General features: G+C 35.8%; 1 long non-coding RNA gene and 1 pseudogene across 2 annotated transcripts in view; both read left to right on the plus strand.

Moving 5' to 3' along the window:
* The window catches only part of LOC309978017 (V-type proton ATPase subunit B, brain isoform-like), a 35,260-nt pseudogene extending 33,027 nt beyond the window's left edge, over positions 1-2,233 (plus strand). Inside the window, exon 2 of the transcript in view lies at positions 868-2,233. The product of the transcript in view is annotated as a V-type proton ATPase subunit B, brain isoform-like (transcript). The remainder of the gene's footprint in view (positions 1-867) is intronic.
* Positions 1-19,487, plus strand: part of LOC309977891 — a 1,160,683-nt gene that overhangs the window by 915,006 nt on the left and 226,190 nt on the right. The gene's annotated exons all lie outside the window — the stretch shown is intronic.

The following is a 19,487-nucleotide window of genomic DNA, read 5'->3' on the forward strand; positions in this document are numbered from 1 at the left end:
AAGAAGGAAAAGACTTGATTCTATGGTTTGAGGAGATGTGCTTTTATAAAATTTTTTTTATTGAAATATAGTTGATTTAGAATATTGTGTTAGTTTCAGGTGTACAGCAAAGTGATTCAGTATATATACTCTTTTTAAGACTCTTTTCCCTTATAGGTTATTACAAGATATTGAGTATAGTTCCCTGTGCTATACACTAGGTCCCTGTTGGTGATCTATTTTATAAACAGTAGTGTGTATATTTTCATCCCAAACTCCTAATTTATCCCTCCTCTCCCAGATGTGCTTTTTATAATGGGAATTATTTGCATTAGAGAATGCCTTTGGGGAGTTTATGTGAGCTGAAGTAGATGTGTCAAGTAACTGACACATGTTGCATTCTTATGACAATAAATTTATACCTAACAATTATAAATACTCTTTTATGAATTTCATTTATATGTTTTGCCCCTAGGAGGGGCAGCTTCTAGGAAAAGATTATAAGGGGCAGCTGTCATTTTTCCATATAATTATTCACTCAATCTCAATTCAGAGAGTATCAACTGAAACAATAACATAGTTTAAAGAGTACTCCATGACTAAGGTTGTAAACCCTTAAGGGAGATGACTATGATTTCTCAACATTCTGTGTGTGCTTAGCCAGTGACCGAAGAACTTCTCCAGTGGCTACACTCCATTGGAGAAAGGTTGTTTTTCAGTAATGATACAGAGTGTCCCAGACCACAAAAAAATGAACAGTTCAGTTTTAGAATTTGAGCAGCATAGAGTTAAAGAACAAGTGATGAGCCAGACAGTTGATTTTAGAAAGTCTTTGAAAAACAATGTTTGCATGCTTTTAAAAAGAGAACAATGAAGAAATTGTTTTAGGGCATACAAGACAGTATCAGGAGTCAATGGTCCACTAGTGATCTTAGTTCATGTTAAGTTTCCCAGATACGCTGAGATTGTGCACTTGACATTACCTGATGGCATGAAGCGGAGTGGGCAAGTTCTAGAAGTCAGTGGTTCCAAAGCAGTCGTTCAGGTATTTGAAGGGACTTCAGGTATAGATGTCAAGAAAATGTCCTGTGAGTTTACTGAGGATATTCTCCAAACACCAGTGTCTAAGGAGGTGCTTGGTGGGGTATTCAATGGATTAGAAAAAACAATCAACAGAGGTCCTGTTGTACTGGCTGAAGAGTTCATTGACATCATGGGCCAGGCAATCAATCCTCAGTGTCGAAGCTATTCAGAGGAGATGATTCAGACTGGTATTTTGCCCATAGATGGCATGAAAATTCCTGTCTTCTCTGAAGATGGCTTACCACACAATTAGATTGCAGCTCTAATCTATTGCCAGCCTGGTATGGTAAAAAAAAAATCCAAAGATGTAGTGGACTACAATGAGGAAAATTTTGTGATTGTATTTGCTGCTATGGGTGTAAACATGGAAACTGCCCGGTTCTTCAAATCTGACTTTGAAGAAAACGGCTCAAGGGGCAATGCCTGCCTCTTTTTTAACTTGGCTAAAGACCCAGCTATTGAGCAAATTATCACTCCTCACTTGGCTCTAACCACAGCTGAGTAGTGAAGATCAGTGTGAAAAACATGTATTGGTTACCCTAACAGACATGAGTTCTTATGCTGAAGCACTTTGAGAGGTTTCAGCAGCCCAGGAAGGAGGTTCCTGGTCAACGAGGCTTCCAAAATTATATGTATACAGATTTACCCACAATACATTAATGTGCTGGTCGAGTGGAAGGTAGAAATGACTCTATTACTCAAATTCCTATTCTCACCATGCGTAACAATGATATCACTCACTGAATCCCTGACTTGACTGGATATATTACAGAGTGGCAGATCTACACACGGACAGGTTTCCCCACCTATTAATGTGCTGCCCTCATTATCACAGTTAATGAAGTCTACTATTGAAGAAGGTATAACCAGAAAGGATCATGCCAATGTATCTAACCAGCTGTATGCATGCTATGCTATTGGTAAGGATGCACAAGCCATGAAAGCTGTAGTTGGAGACAAAGCCCTTACCTCAGATGATCTTCTTTACTTGGAATTTCTGCAGAAGTTTGAGAAGAACTTTATTGCTCAGAGTCCTTGTGAAAATCGCCCTGTCTATGAGACTTTGAATATTGGCTGGCAGCTGCTTCAAACCTTCTCCAAAGAAATGCTGAAGAGAATCCCTCAGAGCACCCTGAGCAAATTATACCCTCAAGACTCTGCAAAGCATTAACTGCTACTTCATCACTGGCTTGATGCTTTTGTGAAATACTGGTTCTGTTTTCTTTATTCCTTTTGCACTCCCCCATCCCTACCTTTGTGTTGGAGTTTACTGTGTTACCCTATAATTAAAAACAAGGAATAGATAACAAAAAACTGAAATTACAAAAACAGTACATGAACAAAATGACAAGTTCAGCAAAGAAATAGAAACCATCAGAACAACCCAACCAGAAATCCTAGAGTTGGAAAATATGAAAACTGAACTGAAGAATCCAATAGAGTTTCAAAAGCAGACTCGACCATGCAGAAGAAACAATCAGCAACCTGGAAGACTGGACATTTAAAATTATCCAGTCAGAGAAGCAAAGGAAAGAAGAATGCAAAAGAGTGAAGAAAGACTATGGGACTTATGGGACACAATGAAAAGAAACAATATTTGCATGATTGGAATTCCAGAAGGAGAAAAGAAAGAGAAAGAAACAGAAAGTATATTTATAGCAATAATGGCTGAAAACTTCCTGAACCTGGGGAGAGAAATTGACATCCAGATCCATGAGGCCCAAAGGATCCCAAATAGGTTGAACCCAAATAGGGCTACACTGAGACATTATTTAAATTGTCAAAAGTCAAAGGCAATGAAGAATTTTAAAAGCAGCAAGACTAAAGAGAGAAGTTACATAAAAGGGAACCCCCATGAGATTATCAGCATATTTCTCAAAAGAAACTTTTCAGGCCAGGAGAGAATGGGATGACATTCAAAATATTGAAAAAAAAAACCTGTTAACCAATAATTATATACCCAGTGAAGCTGTCCTTCCGAACTGAAGGAGGGATAATGACTTTCCTGAAAAAATAAAAAGGCTAAAGGAGTTTATTACCATGTGACCTACCTTACAAGAAATGCTAAAGAGAGTTCTCCAAGTGGAAGTAAAAGCACATTAATTAACATCATAAAAACATTAAAAAGGTAGCAAAAACTCACTGTTAATGGTAAATATATACTCAAAGTTAGATTCTATAATATGGTAATGGTGGTGCATAATTCACTTACAACTCTAGTTTAAATGTTTAAGAAAATGAATGTCGTAAAGATAACCATAACTACAATAATCTGTTATTAGTTACACAACATAATATATGTAAATTATAACAGCAGTAACATAAAATGTAAGAGGGAAGAGAAGGAAAAGTGTAAAGTTTAGGAATTTCATTGAAGTTAAGCTGTTATATATATTTTATGTAAGCCTCATGATAACCATAAGGGAAAAAATCTGCTGCAATTACACAAAAGAATAGGATAAAGATGTCAAAGCTTACTGATACCAAAAGCATCAAAACACAAAAAAAGAGAGCAGGATAAGAAACAAGAAACAATGGCTCTACAAAACAACCAGAAAAAATTAACAAATTGGTAATAGTAAGTCCTTATTTATCAATAATTACCTTAAACTGAAATAGATTAAATTCTCCAATCAAAAGACATGAAATAACTGAATGGATTTAAAAAAAAAAAAACAAGATCCAATGATTGGTTGCCTATGAGAGACTTACTTTAGCCTTAGATGAATAGACTGAGAGTGAAGGGATAGAAAAAGACATTTCAAACAAATGGTGACCAAAAACAAAAGCAGAAGTAGCTATTCTTATATGAGAAAAAATGGACTTTAAACTAAAATTGGTAAAAAGAGACAAAGAAGGTCATAATATAATGATAAAGTAGTCAATCCATCAAGAAGATACAACAATTGCAAATATTTATGCACCCAACATTGGAGCACCTAAATATATAAAACAAACAATAACACATTAAAAGGAGAAATAAACAGTAATACAATAACATTTGGGGACTTTAATACCCTATTCTCAACAATTGATAGATCAGCCAGAGAATTAATAAAGAAACAGTGGATTTGGATTTGAACAACGCTATAGTCCAATTGACCTTACAGAACATTCTATCAAACAACATTGGAATATACATTCTTATCAATTCCACATGGAACATTATTTAGAATAGACCATACATTAGGCCACAAAAAAGTCTTAGTGACTTGAAGAAGACTGAAATCATACCAATTACCTTTTCTGACCACAATGGCATGAAACTAGAAATCAATAACAAGAGAAAATTGGTAAATTCACAAACACATAGAAATTAAACAACACTCTCCTGAACAACCATTGGATCAAAAAATACATTAAAAGAGAAATTAAAAATTTCTTGAGACAAACGAAAATGGAAGCACAACATATGAGAACTTATGGGATGCAGCAAAAGCAGTTCTAAGAGGGAATTTCATAGCAATAAATGACTACATTATGAAGCAAGAAAGATCCCAAATAAACAACCTAACTCTATGCCTTAAGTAATAGAAAAAGAAGAACTAACTGAGCTATTTACAATAGTATCAAAAACAGTAAACTACTTAGGAATAAATTTAACCAATGACGTGAAAGATCCAAGAATACTCAATGGAGAAAAGAGAGTCTTTTCAATAAATGGTGCTGGGAAAATTGGATATTCACATGTAATAGAATGAAACTTGACCCCTCTCTTATACCACTTACAAAAATTAACTCAAAATGTGTTAAAAACTTAAATGTAAGACCTGAAACCATGAAAATTCTAAGAGAAAGCATAGGAACAAATCTTCTTGACACAAGTCTCAGTAATTATATTTTGGAAACTCACACCTAAAGCACAAACAACAAAATAAAAAATAAACAAGTGGGATAACATCAAACTAAAAAGCTTCTGTACAGCAAAAGAAACCATCAACAGAGTAAAAAGACAACCTATAGAATGGGGAAAATATTTGCAAACCATATATCTGATAAGAGGTTAATATCCAAAATATATAAAGAACTAATTCAACTTAACAGGAAAATAATAATTAAATTTAAAATAGTCAAAGGACCTGAATAGACATTTTTCCAAGGAAGATATATTAATGGCCAATGTTTACATGAAAATAATGCTCAACATCACTATTCATTAGGGAAAAGCAAATTAAAACCACAATAAGATATCGCCTCACACCTGTTAGAATGGCTATCATTAAAAAGACAAGTGATAACAAATGCTGATGTGGATGTGGAGAAAAGAGAACCCTGGTGCACTGTCGGTGGGATTGTAAATTGGTATAAGATTTTTCAAAAACTTAAAAACAGAGCTACCATATGATCCAGCAATTTCATTTCTGGGAATATATCCAAAAGAAATGAAAACATTAATTCAAAAAGAGATCTGCACCCTCATGCCCATAGCAGCATTATTTACAATGGCCAAGACATGGAAACAACCTAAACATCCATCAATGGATGAATGGATGAAGAAGTTGTGGTATGTGTATATATATATACCACACACAATGGAATATTATTCAGCAAGATAAAAATGAGGAAATCCTACCATTTGCAACAACATGGATGGTCCTTGAAGTGGAATGTAAAACAAACAAATGAAAAACCACCAAACTCATAGAAAAAGAAATCAGATTTGTGGTTACCAGAAGTGGGGGTGAAGGGAGGGGAATTGGAGGAAGGTGGTCAAAAGGTATAAATTTCCAGTTATAAGATAAATAACTACTAGGGATGTAATGTACCACATGATAACTATAGTTAACACTGATGTATGATACATAGGAAAGTTGTTAAGAGAGTAGATCCTAAGTATTCTCATCACAAGGAAAAAAAATTTTTTCCCTCTAATTGTAGCTATATGAGATGATGGATGTTAACTAAACCTGTTGTAATTAGTTCACGATATATGTAAATCAAACCATCGTGCTGTGCCCCTTAATCTTATACAGTGATGCATGTTAATTGTTTCTCATTAAAATTGGGAGAAAAAAACACTGTGAATTGATGAGTGACCTCAGAGAGGTAAAGAAAGGAAATACAAATGTGGAGTTTTAGTGACGTACAAGAGAAAGGCAAAATGCTGGATGTGTAATGGAATAAAAACTGATTTTTCACACATTAGATAAATGGTACCATGTATGTGGACCAGTGATTCTGGACGATAGAACTGGGAAGAAACTGGGAATTTTTAAGTGACATATTAAATCAGAAAGAGAAGGAAATAGAGAATGGTACTGAACTCATTGTGGGTCAATATACGTGGAAATCCAAGAGAAAATACAATCTAAATAATGAAAGAGGAAAGACTAATATTGAGAATATAGCAGGTAAACTGTCTGGGTTTGAATGCAGGTGACATCATATTAGTTTTGATCTATGTATTAGTTCTCTGTTGCTGCATAACAAATTACCATAGACTCTGCAGTTTAAAGCATTATACATTTATTGTGTCACAATTTACGTGGGTCAGGAGTCTGGATATGGCTTTTCTGGGTGCTCTGCTCAGGGTTGCACCAAGCTGCAATCAAGGTGTCAGACAGGCTGTATTCTCATCTGGAGTTTGGGTCCTCTTCTACATTCACATGGTTGTTGGTAGAATCCAGTTCCTTAGGAATCACTTAGGTGATTCCGCCCACCCTGCCCCATATCTTTCCTTGCTGGCTGACAACTAGGGGGTCACTGTCGGTCTGTAGAGGCTACCTACAGTTGCCACTTGGCCTTCTGACAGACTCTCTCACAACATTACAGCTTTCTTCAAGGCCAGCAGAAGAAGCTTCAGCTCCATTCTCCTAAGATGGAGTCATATAAGAAAATCTATTCAAGGGAATAACTATTCCATTGACATTTCCTATTATTTTCTCCATATTCTATTGGCTAAAAGCGAATCACAGGTTCTGCTCACACTCAAGGGTAGGGGGTTACACAGGGGACATGACTCATTGGAGGGTCATTCTTTAGGGTGTGTCCAGATAAATAACAGGTTACCACTTAAAGTGGACTAAAATGGTACTAAAACAGCATTTTACTGGAAGACTAGGTGAACAGGAAAAAAATAGTGACCCTTAAAGATTATAGAATTATAGAAATCTTGGGACAGATAGATTAATCTTTTAAAACTGAGTGAAGTTAACAGAGTAACATGACATTTTTCATTCACTCAACTAATTTGTTGCCCATTACATGCCAAGCACTGTTGTGGTAGTTAAAGAATGATGAAAGAAAAGTTCCTGCTCCATGGAGCTGTAATATAGTGGGGGAAATATATTAAGCAAATAAACACATATAGGATTACTAATTGTGATAAGTGCTATGAGGAAATAGCTCAGAGGGTAGTGAGAGAAAATAACAAAGTTGGTGCAGTCACTTTCAATGCAGTGCGCATATCAATTTTACCCTTAATTACAGTCACTAAAAGAAAAGCAGTAATATACAAGAGTTGGACAAGAGACTTAAAAGGGAAGAAGTGGGCTGTAGCTCCCTTTTGTGGCTACCTCAGTCAAAAAGTAGTAGCAATTTCTAAGTAGGGGCAGGGTTGGAAGTGGAGGAGGCAAGGTAAGAGAAAAAGTTGAAGTGAAGTTGATATTGATAAGGGTAGAAGGTAGTGCACCAAACAAGAAAACAATATGCCAAGAGCTCCTTACTTAATACCTAGGGAAATTTTCATCTGAGTTTCTTTTAACAACTTCAACTTATCTTTTTCTCAAGAAATCTTTCGTTGTACTATCATTTAAAGGACACAAGAGACCAAGCTCAGCATTTTATTAAACCATATTATTAAGATTGCTCTCATTACATATACCTGTAAGCCCCTGATAAGCAAACCTAAAAGCTTATTTTAAGACTTTACCTTACTTGACGTCTCTGTTGGCATTTGACACTCACTGCTTCCTGACTCTTCATTTGACTGCCAGGGTACCACTGCCCTGGTTGTCTTCATACTTCTCTGATTATTATTTCTCAAACTCCTTCTGAAACACTTCCAACTCTGTCCACAACTTAAATGGTGCTGTTTTTTCAGGGTTCCATCTTGTTTGTGAATTTCAAATCTAATTTCAACTCATAGAAGTTTCTCTAGATCTAGACCAGTGATTCTAGTAATCTACAGGATATCTGTACATTTGTATGTCTAGCAGGCCCCTTAAAGACTATGTCATTATCTCTTCACTCCACCCTGCTCCTCTCCTGTATTCTGTATTAAAGTGAATGGTGCTATCTACCCAATCATCTAAAACTGAAGTCTGTGAGCACTAGGAGGCTCTTTTCTCTCCTTTACTGCTCTCTCTAAATCTAATCATGCACAAAGTCATGTGTTATTAATTTTTTCCCTTAAATCTAGGGTGACCATCTCACCACAATTTGCTTGGGACAGTCTTGGTTTTAAAAGTGAAAGTCCCACATTCCAGGAACCCCCTCAGTTCTGGGAAAACTCAATCCCTCTGCCACGGACTAAATTCAGGTCTTCAGCATGTCCCTTCTAAATTATTACCAACTAATTCCTCTGCCACCTGTGTCTCTATTTCAGGCTTAACTGTCACACAGCTGCCAAAGTTATTATCTTAAAACCAAATATGATCTTATTGTTATCTAGCTTAAAAGACCATACTTGATCCTTATTACAAATAGGTCAAAGTCAAAATTCCTCAAGTAAGCATAATGTGAAGGATTTTAGCTCCCCTGATCTCTCCAGCTCTACAGCTTCATCTCTGGCTGATCTTAGGTTTGCACTCTATGTTCCAGCCATACCACATGTATGGTTTCTCAAGTATATGGTTCCAAAGCATTTATGGTTCCATGCCTGGAAAACTCCTAGTCATCCTAATATGTACTTTGAATATCACATTCATGAAGCCTTTCCCAAACCTTTAAGCAGAGGTAGTGCTCTATCCTCTGCCCTCCCAGCAGCACTATTATTGCCTTCATTCTTATACTAAGATATTATGTTATAATTATTTATCTACCTGACTATTGGTATGTGTCTTCCACTTGATTTTTAATTCATCCAGATCAAGAACCCTCACTTATTCATTATTGTATCCTTAGTGCCAAGTACAATGCCTGCCACAGAGTGGTGGTCAACATATGTGTATATGTGCACATATGTGTGTTTATCTTTGAACCATTCTCTTACAACTGAGGAAAGTGATCAGTGCAATATTTTCCAATAAAAATAGAGAATTCTCAAAATAAAGGCCTTCATTTCTTTCTCAGATCTGTTTTAAAATGGTATTTTTAAATGCTCATGAACATGTTTCTGAGGGTCTTTGCAATAGAAAAGTGCATCTGTGAGTAGAGATTAATTGTCAAAAAGTAACATGTTATGCTGAGAAAATGAGGTTTTAGCATGAACCCCTATCATAAAACAATATTATAGTGGTAACAGAAGTCTGGGCTACTATAACATAAACAATGTTGTTATAATAACATACGATGTGGAAACACTAGTAATGTAGTTTGTGAATAAGATCATACAACAAAAGAAAAGTGAGATACTTCATAAAAGCAACAAATGTAATTGTGCAGTTATATAGTACTAACATTCATCACTGCAAGATTAGAGTGTGGACTTTGGTACTGTAATTTCAGAAAAAAGAGGTATCTGTTTTTCTTCCATAAATTTGCTCCTGTAATGTTAGGTTCTTACTTTAGTACAGAGATTCTGGATTGGACAATATCTAAACTTGTCTAGGGAAACTGTACTATGAGTACAGTATTTAATGGTTATTTAAAAGCAGCCAACAATTCAGTTGCTAAAAAAAAATTCTGTATGTGTGTGTTTTTAAATAACTAAAATATATAATGGTGATTAAACAAATTTCTAAAATGATTCAGATATTATATGCACAATTTTCTAATACACAACATATCTAAACAAGAATAGAAATTTTATTAAATATCATTTAATTATGTTTGATATTTTTAACTTCCTTGCAGAGTTTGGCCACACCAGGAGTTCCAAAGTCAAGCTACACTCAAAGAGAGAGACAACAAATTGGATACCCAATTTCTGAAGAGCCAGAAATCCCTTATAAGATAGGACGTGTGCAGACACAACCCAACTATTAAACGTTTCCGGCAGAAAAAAATCTGTATATATATATAATTTATATATATTATATATACAATATAATTTGATCATTTTCAAAGCATACTTGGAATATTTTTAGAGAACTATGAGTATGAGTTACCTATGCTATAAATTATACTTTACCTTTCTTTCTGTATTAATGCCATCGTTATCTCTTTATATGTTTAACTTTTCCTTCCCCCAACCCTTCCTTCTATGACCACAGAGCGAAACTTTCACTTCCAATATCCAACTTCTTTAACCAGCAGGAATGGCAAATACTTGTTATCTCCAAAATTCAGCATAACACTTGCTTACTGATTTATGACATGTATCTTTATGAAGTACTCAGTGAAATGCATAGAAGGTTGGTTGCAAATTGCTTATAGAGAATATTGAATACTTTTTAGTTACTGGATAAATCTATGGAATTGCACCAAAGCATTGGCATATAAATAATGAATTTTATTTGAAATGTGTGATTTGATTATAAATTAATTCCTTAAAATAAACTAAGAATTGCTAAATGATTTCTGTAACTGAGTGGTGTTTTGGAATGATCCCAAGATCTGGGTTGCTCCTTTCCCTTTTCCTTTCTTCCCTTATTCCTACTTCTCTTCCTTCATCCCTCCTTTCTTTAAAAGGCACTTATTTCACACCAACTATGTGCCAAGCACTGGTTAGTTGCAAAGGTATGAAGATGAATCTGAGATAGTCCCTGGAGCTCAGACTGGTAGAAGAGACAGAAACAAAAAACACTTATTATCCAATGTTATCAATACAATGATAAAAATGTATACAAGGAAGTAGGAGTTCAAAGAACAATTAACCAAGCCTAGGGAGAAGCATGATGATAATGGTGAAGGAAGAAGGCCATAAAAGAAGGTGATGCCTAAGCTGTCATAAAAGGTGAGTGGGAGTTAGCTTTATGAAGTGAGGTTGGGAGAGAGTTTTTGAGACAGAGGGAAAGCAAAAAGTGGAGAAATGAAAAACAACATGGAGTATGCAGGGAACTTCAAGTACTGCTGGCATGTAAAAGTGAGCAAGGGCATAAGATAAAAGATGAGGCTGAGGTGGTAGCCAAAAAGTAGGTCATGGAGGATCTCATATGTCTTGTTAATGAGTTTAGACTAAATTTTATTGGTTACAGGGATCCTTTGAAGGGTTTTAAATAATCATAATCAAATTTTATGTTTAGATTGATCACTTTGATGGCTAAGTGGAGGATGGATTTAAAGGAGATGAGGGACTTCCCTGGTGGTCCTGTGGTTAAGACTCGGTGTTCCCAATGCAGGGGGCCCAGGTTTGATCACTGGTTAGGGAACTAGATCCTACATGATGCAACTAAAGATCCTGCATGCTGCAATGAAGATCTTGAATGCTACAACTAAGACCCGGCACTGCCAAATAAATAAATAAATGTTTTTTTTAAAAAATAAAGGAGACAAGATGAGAGGCAGAGCAACCAGTTAGAAGGTAGAGATGAGGAATCCTATCACTGTAGCAGTGAGAGAAATAGATTGAGAAGAAAGGCAGATTGAAGCAAATTCTAAGTAAACTGACAGGACATGGAGACTCATGAGATGTCACAGATGGGAGGAAGAAGTTATTATGATTGAAAGGATGTTGGGACTATTCAATGAGGTAGGTTGTTAACAGATCAACAGGTTAATGAGCAGACTGGGAGAGGGGTAAGAGAACAAAAGAGCTGGGAGGATAGAGGCAGATTAATGTCACTGTAAACTTGGATATCTCAAAAGCATTGAAAACTCAGTATTTCTAAAAGTGAGCTCATCTATCTAGTTGCTCATATTAGTTTCCTATGGCCAATGTAACAAATCACCAAGAACTTAGTTGGTTTATAACACTAATTTACTGTCTTACAATTCTGTAGGTCAAAGTCTGAACATGACTCTCACTGGGCTAAAATTAAGGTATGGACATGGCTGTATTGCTCCTGCTCTAGGGGAGAATCTGTTCCCTTGCCTTTTCCAGCTTCTAAACTGCTCACATCCCTTTGCTTATGGTTCCCATCAAAGCGAGCAATGGTGGGTTGAGTCCTTCTCACATTGCATCACTCCAAATACCTCTTCTGCCTTCCTCTTCCACTTTTAAGAATTACATTGGATCCACCCAGATAAATCCAGGGTAATCTCCCTATCTTGACATTAGATGATTAGCAACATTTGGTACATCTGCAACTTAAATTCCCCTTTACCATTTAAGGTAAAATCCGCAAGTTCTATGGATTATGACATGGGCATCTTTGGGGGAAGGGCATTATTCTTACTATTGTATCATTCAAGACTTTGATCACAATAAGGGTTTTGTTGGCAAGAGGAAAGGAGAAAATGGGTGTTGGAATGGCATCCAGAAGTGTCTGCCACATTCCTCCAATATAATTCTAACCCATGCAGCACCATTTTTCCCTCACAGAAAGGCAGATGGAGATGGGTTGATGGGGGATTGGCTTAGCTGTTTCTCCAGCTAAATTGTTATCCAACAACTGGAGAGGAGGGATTCATACGATTGTTCCAAAGTTGGGAAAGTTTTGCAAATTCCATGATCTCTAGTGTTGAATGTAGAAGCTGTTCAGAGCCTGTGGATGTAGTGGGAGGAAGAGAATGTAGAGGTCTTCTAGTCTAAGTTACAGTGAGGCTAGTTCTTCTTTAGAGTGCCTAAAATCAATTTCTCCACTAAAACTAACATTATGGTAAGAGAGCAATTGTACCCCCCCCCGAATTTAAGATACATCACAAAGAAACTACAAAAGAAGAAAATTATAGTCCAATATCATGGATGAATATAGATGAAAAATCTTCAACAAAATATTAGTAAACCAAATTCAACAATACATTAAAAGGATCACACACCATGATTAAGTGGGATTTATCCCAGGGATGCAAGGATAGTTCAATATCTGCAAATAAATCAGTGTGATACACCACATTAACAAATTGAATAATAAAAATCATATGATCTTCATGAAGAACCTAAGGGCAAGACGGGAATAAAGATGCAGACCTACTAGAGAATGAACTTGAGGGTATGGGGAGGGGGAAGGGTAAGCTGGGACAAAGTGAGAGAGTGGCATGGATATATATACACTACCAAATGTAAAATAGATAGCTAGTGGGAAGCAGCTGCATAGTACAGGGAGATCAGCTCGGTGCTTTGTGACCACCTAGAGGGGTGGGATAGGGAGGGTGGGAGGGAGGGAGATGCAAGAGGGAAGAGATATGGGGGCATATGTATATGTATAACTGATTCACTTTGTTATAAAGCAGAAACTAACACATCATTGTAAAGCAATTATACTCCAATAAAGATGTTAAAAAAATCATATGATCATCTCAATAGATGCAGGAGAAGCATCTCACAAAATTCAACATCCATCTATGGTAAAAAAAAAAAACTCTCAACAAAGTGGTTATAGGGGGCACATACTTCAATATAATAAAGGTCATATATGACAATCCCATAGTTAACATACTCAAGGGTAAAAAGCTGAAAGCATTTCCTCTAACATCAGGAAGAGGGCAAGGATGCCCACTCTTGCCACTTTTATCCAACATTGCATTGGTAGTCCTAGCCACAGCAACCAGACAAGAAAAAAGAAATAAAAAGAATCCAAACTGGAAAGGAAGAAGGAAAACTGTCACTCTGCAGATGACATGATACCATATATGGAAAATCCTAAAAATACCACGAAAAAACTATTAGAACTAATAAATGAATTCAGTAAAGTTACAGGATACAAAATTAATGTAAAGAAATTTGTTGCATTTCTATACACTAACAATGAACTATCAGAAAGAGAAATTGATATTAGAGAAATGCAAATCAAAACTACAATGAAATACCACCTCACATCTGTCAGAATGCCTATCATCAAAAAGACAACAAATAACAAGTGTTGGCGAGGCTGTGGAAAAAGGGAATCCTCATGCGCTGTTGGTGGGATTGAAAATTAGTGCAGCCATTATGGAAAACAGTATGGAGTTTCCTAAAAAAAATAAAAATAGAACTGCTACGTGATCCAGCAATTTCACTTCTGGGTATTTATAACAATAAAACAAAAACAATAATTTGAAAAGACATATGAACTCAAATATTCATTACAGCATTATTTACAATAGCCAAGATATGGAATCAACCTAAGTATCCAATGATAGAGGAATGGATAAAGAAATGTGATATTGTATGTATGTGTGTGTGTATATATATACATATATATGCACAATTGAATATTACTCAGCCAAATATAAAATGAAATCTTGCCATTTGCAAAAATGTGGATGCATCTGGATGGTATTATGCTAAGTGAGATAAGTCAGACAAAGACAAATACCCCATGATCCACTGAATACGTGGAATTTAAAAAACAAAACAAAGTGAAAATAGACTAATAGATACAGAGAACAAATGGGTGGTTGCCAGAAGGGTGGGGGATGGGGAGTAGGCAAAATAGATGAAGGGGATTAAGAGGTACAAACCTCCAGTCATATAATAAATAGGTCACATTATGCTGTAATATGCAGCATAAGTAATATTGTCAAAAATATTGTAAAAACTTTATATGGGGACAAATACAAAGACTTATCATGGTGACCATTTCATGATGTATGCAAACATGAAGTCATTATGTAATACACCTGAAATCAACATATTTTACTTCATTTATATTTCAATAAAAAATACAAATCTAATGTTACTTCTCTTCTTAAAGCCTTCAATATTGCTCCCTCTTCTCCCACGCAGTGAAGTGAAGAACAGCATTCCTGCAGAGGAAGGACCTTTAGATGATAATAAACCAAGTAAAAAAAAAAAAATTGAGAGAGAAGACCTTCAAGATGGCGGAATAGTAAGACGTGGAAATCACCTTCTTCCCCACAAATACATCAGAAATACATCTACATGTGGAACAACTCCTACAAAACACCTATTGGGGCTTCCCTGGTGGCGCAGTGGTTGAGAGTCTGCCTGCCGATGCAGGGGACACAGGTTCGTGCCCTGGTCCGAGAAGATCCCACATGCCGCGGAGCAGCTGGGCCCGTGAGCCAAGGCCACTGAGCCTGCGCGTCCAGAGTCTGTGCTCCGCAATGGAAGAGGCCACAACAGTGAGAGGCCCACGTACCGGAAAAAAAAAGAAAATATGTCCTGCAAAATTTCTAGATTATATTTCTAGAAAGAAAACAATTTTCTTTCGTTTAGCAATAACATTCTATTGAAATATATTACAAGATGCTTTATATTTTCATGTTCCTAAAACAAAGCTGCATCCAATTTTGTAGTAGGCCATTATGAATGGATTTGAAAAGACTGGAACTTTCAACATTAGTAATGAAATCAGAGCATGTTTCGTCTTTTCAAAAAGTTCTTGAAACTCTGAAGTCCTGATAAGCTTGCCAGGATTTCCTTTCTGTGTTAGGTAAGATAAAGGTCCAGTTATGGTCCCCAAATGAGAGTCAAAATGTGTGTTAGAAGCCTGCAATTCACAGAATCGTTTTCCTTTTAAGAAAGCCGACATCTGGCAATAGCGTATTTACTTTCCAAACACAGGACTAGAGAATATGTTCAGCTTTCTGATGGGAACCCCAAATTTTAACAGTTTAGTATCTGATTAGGTACATCCACTTGAAATCAGCTATAACACATGTATGTTATCTGTTTTTGAATGACATAATTAAAATGAAGCATTATACTATATATTAAATTACTTTCTTGCCTAAGGCTCCTTGAAACAAAACTAATTCTCACTGGTGAATTCATTACTGATATTGAGGAGCTCCCTTGGTAGATGTAGTATTTGTAGGATAGTATTTCAATGCCGAGAGCCTTAGCTGAACAGATAATCAGATCTGTCACTATATTAACCTTAGGATATTTTCTCTGTCAACATTCAAAACTAGGTATTTAGACTGAGAGTAAAATAATATATTCTTAAGTATAGGAATGAAGAAGGCACTGTACACTTTTATGTCTCTGGGAATAGAGGATAAATGCAGGCATGAATCATAGTTGGGAGTATACTGCCTAATGTTTTCAGATTACAAAATGAAAATGAATCATTCCTTTTCTTTAATTTTTAATGGAGTATAGCTGCTTTACAATGTTCTGTTAGTTTCTACTGTACAGCAAAGTGAATCAGCTATATGTATACATATATCCCCTCTTTTTTGGATTTCCTTCCCATTTAGGTCACCGCAGATCACTGAGTAGAGTTCCCTGTGCTATACAGTAGGTTCACATTAGTTACCTATTTTACATATGGTAATGTGTATATGTCAATAACAATCTCCTAATTAATCCCATGCTCCCTTCCCCCTTGGTATCCATACGTTTATTCTCTATATCTGTGTCTCTATTTCTTCTTTGCAAATAAGTTCATCTATAACATTTTTTTAGAATTCACATATATGCATTAATATATGATATTTGTTTTTCGCTTTCTGACTTACTTCATTCTGTATGACAGTCTCTAGGTCCATCCACAACTCTACAAATGACCCAATTTCGTTTCCTTTTATGGCTGAGTAATATTCCATGTATATATGTACCACATCTTCTTTATCCATTCCTCTGTTGATGGACATTTAGGTTGCTTCCAAGTCCTGGCTATTGTAAATAGTGCTGCAGTGAATATGGGGGTGCAGTTCTCCATAGTGGTAGTCTCAATTTACATTACCACCAACAGTGCAAGAGGGTTCCCTTTTCTCCACACCCTCTCCAGCCTTTATTGTTGGTAGATTTTTTGATGATGGCCATTCTGACTGGTGTGAGCTGATTCCTCATTGCAGTTTTGATTTGCATTTCTCTAATAATTAGTGATGTTGAGCAGCTTTTCATGTACCTCTTGACCATCTGTATGTCTTCTTTGCAGAAATGTCTATTTAGCTCTTCTGTCCATTTTTAGATTGGGTTGTTTATCCTTTTGATATTGAGCTGCATGAGCTGTTTGCACATTTTGGAGATTAATCTTTGTCAGTTGTTTCTTTTGCAAATATTTCTCCCATACTGAGGGCTGTCTTTTCATGTTGTTTATGGTTTCCTTTGCTGTGCAAAAGCTTTTAAGTTTCATTAGGTCCCATTTGTTTATTTTTGTTTGTATTTTCATTACTCTAGGAGGTTGGTCAAAAAAGATCTTGCTGCGATTTATGTCAAGAAGTATTCTGCCTATGTTTTCCGCTAAGAGTTTATAGTATCTGGCCTTACATTTAGGTCTTTAATCCACTTTGAGTTCATTTTTGTATATGGTGTTAAGGAGTGGTCTAATTTCATTTTTTTACATGTAGCAGTCCACTTTTCCGAGCACCACTTATTGAAGAGGCTGTATTTTCTCCATTGAATATTCTTGCCTCCTTTATCAAAAATAAGGTGACCATATGTGCATGGGTTTATCTCTGGGCTTACTATCCTGTTCCATTGATCTATATTTTTGTTTTTGTGCCAGTACTATACTGTCTTGATGACTGTAGCTTTGTAGTATAGTCTGAAGTCAGAGAGCATGATTCCTCCAGCTCCGTTGTTCGTTCTCGATTGCTTTGGCTATTCAGGGTCTTCTGTGTTTCCATACAAATTGTGAAAATTTTGTTCTAGTTCTGTGGAAAATGCCATTGATAGTTTGCTAGGGATTGCATTGAATCTGTAGATTACTTTGGGTCATATAGTCATTTTCACAAACTTGATTCTTCCAATCCAAGAACATGGTATATCTCTCCATCTGTTTGTGTCATCTTTGATTTCTTTCATCAGTATCTTATAGTTTTCTGCATACAGGTCTTTTGTCTCCTTCAGTAGGTTTATCCCTAGGTATCTTATTCTTTTTGTTGCAATGGTAAATAGGAGAGTTTCCTTAATTTCTCTTTCACATTTTTCATCATTAGTGTATAAGAATGCAAGGGATTTATGTGCATTAATTTTGTATACTGCTACTTTACCACATTCATTGATTAGCTCTAGTAGTTTTCTGGTAGCATTTTTAGGATTCTCTATGTATAGTATCATGTCATCTGCAAACAGTGACAGCTTTACTTCTTCTTTTCCGATTTGGATTCCTTTTATTTCTTTTTCTTCTCTGGTTAGGACTCCCAAATCTATGTTGAATAATAGTGGCAAGATTGGGCAACCTTGTCTTCCTCTGGATCTTAGAGGAAATGCTTTCAGTTTTTCACCACTGAGGATGATGTTTGCTGTGGGTGTATCATGTATGGTCTTTATTATATTGAGGTAGGTTCCTTCTAAGCCCTCTTTCTGGAGAGTTATTTTTTATCATAAATTGGTGTTGAATTTTGTCAAAAGCTTTTTCTGCATCTATTGAGAATTTCATATGTTTTTTATCCTTCAATTTTTAATATGGTGTATCACATTGATTGTTTGGTGTATGTTGAAGAATCTTTGCATCCCTGGGATAAATCCCACCTGATCATGGTGTATGACCCTTTTGATGTGTTGTTGGATTCAGTTTGCTAGTATTTTGTTGAGGATTTTTGCATCTATGTTCATCAGTGTTATTGGCCTGTAATTTTCTTTTTTGTGATACCTTTGTCTGAGCTTTATGATTTCTTTCCCTCCACTAACTTTGGGGGTTTTTTGTTCTCCTTTCTCTGGTTACTTTAGGTGTAAGGTTAGGTTGTTTATCTGAGATTTTTATTGTTTCTTGAAGTATGTTTTTATTGCTATAATCTTCCCACTTAGACCTGCTTTTGCTGCATCCCATAGGTTTTGGGTCATCATGTTTTCATTGTGATTTGTTTCTAGGAATTTTTTGAATTCTCCTTTGATTTCTTCAGTGATCTCTTGGTTATTTTGTAGCATATTGTTTAACCTCCAAGTTTTGTGTCTTTTTACATTTTTTTCCTGTAATTGATTTCTAATTTCATAGCGTTGTGGACAGGTAAGATGCTTGATACAATTTCAATTTTCTTAAATTTACCAAGGCTTGATTTGTGACCCAAGATGTGATCTATCCTGAAGAATGTTCCATGTGCACTTGAGAAGAAAGTGTATTCTGCTACTTTTGGATGGAATGTCCTGTAAACATCAATTAAGTCTATGTTGTCTAATGTGTCATTTAAGCCTTGTTTCCTTACTAATTTCTTGTCTGGATGACCTGTCCATTGGTGTAAGTGGGGTGTTAAAGTCTCCCTCTATTATTGTGTTACTGTTGATTTCCTCTTTTATGGCTGTTAGTATTTGCCTTATGTATTGAGGTGCTTCTATGTTGGATGCATAAATATTTACAATTGTTATATCTTCTTCTAGGATTGTTCCCTTGAACATTATGTAGTGTCCTTCTTTGTCTCTTGTAATGGTCTTTATTTTAAAGTCTATTTTC

Source organism: Leucopleurus acutus (genome assembly GCF_964270905.1).
Source record: "Leucopleurus acutus genome assembly, chromosome: X".
NCBI classification, from domain to species: domain Eukaryota; kingdom Metazoa; phylum Chordata; class Mammalia; order Artiodactyla; family Delphinidae; genus Leucopleurus; species Leucopleurus acutus.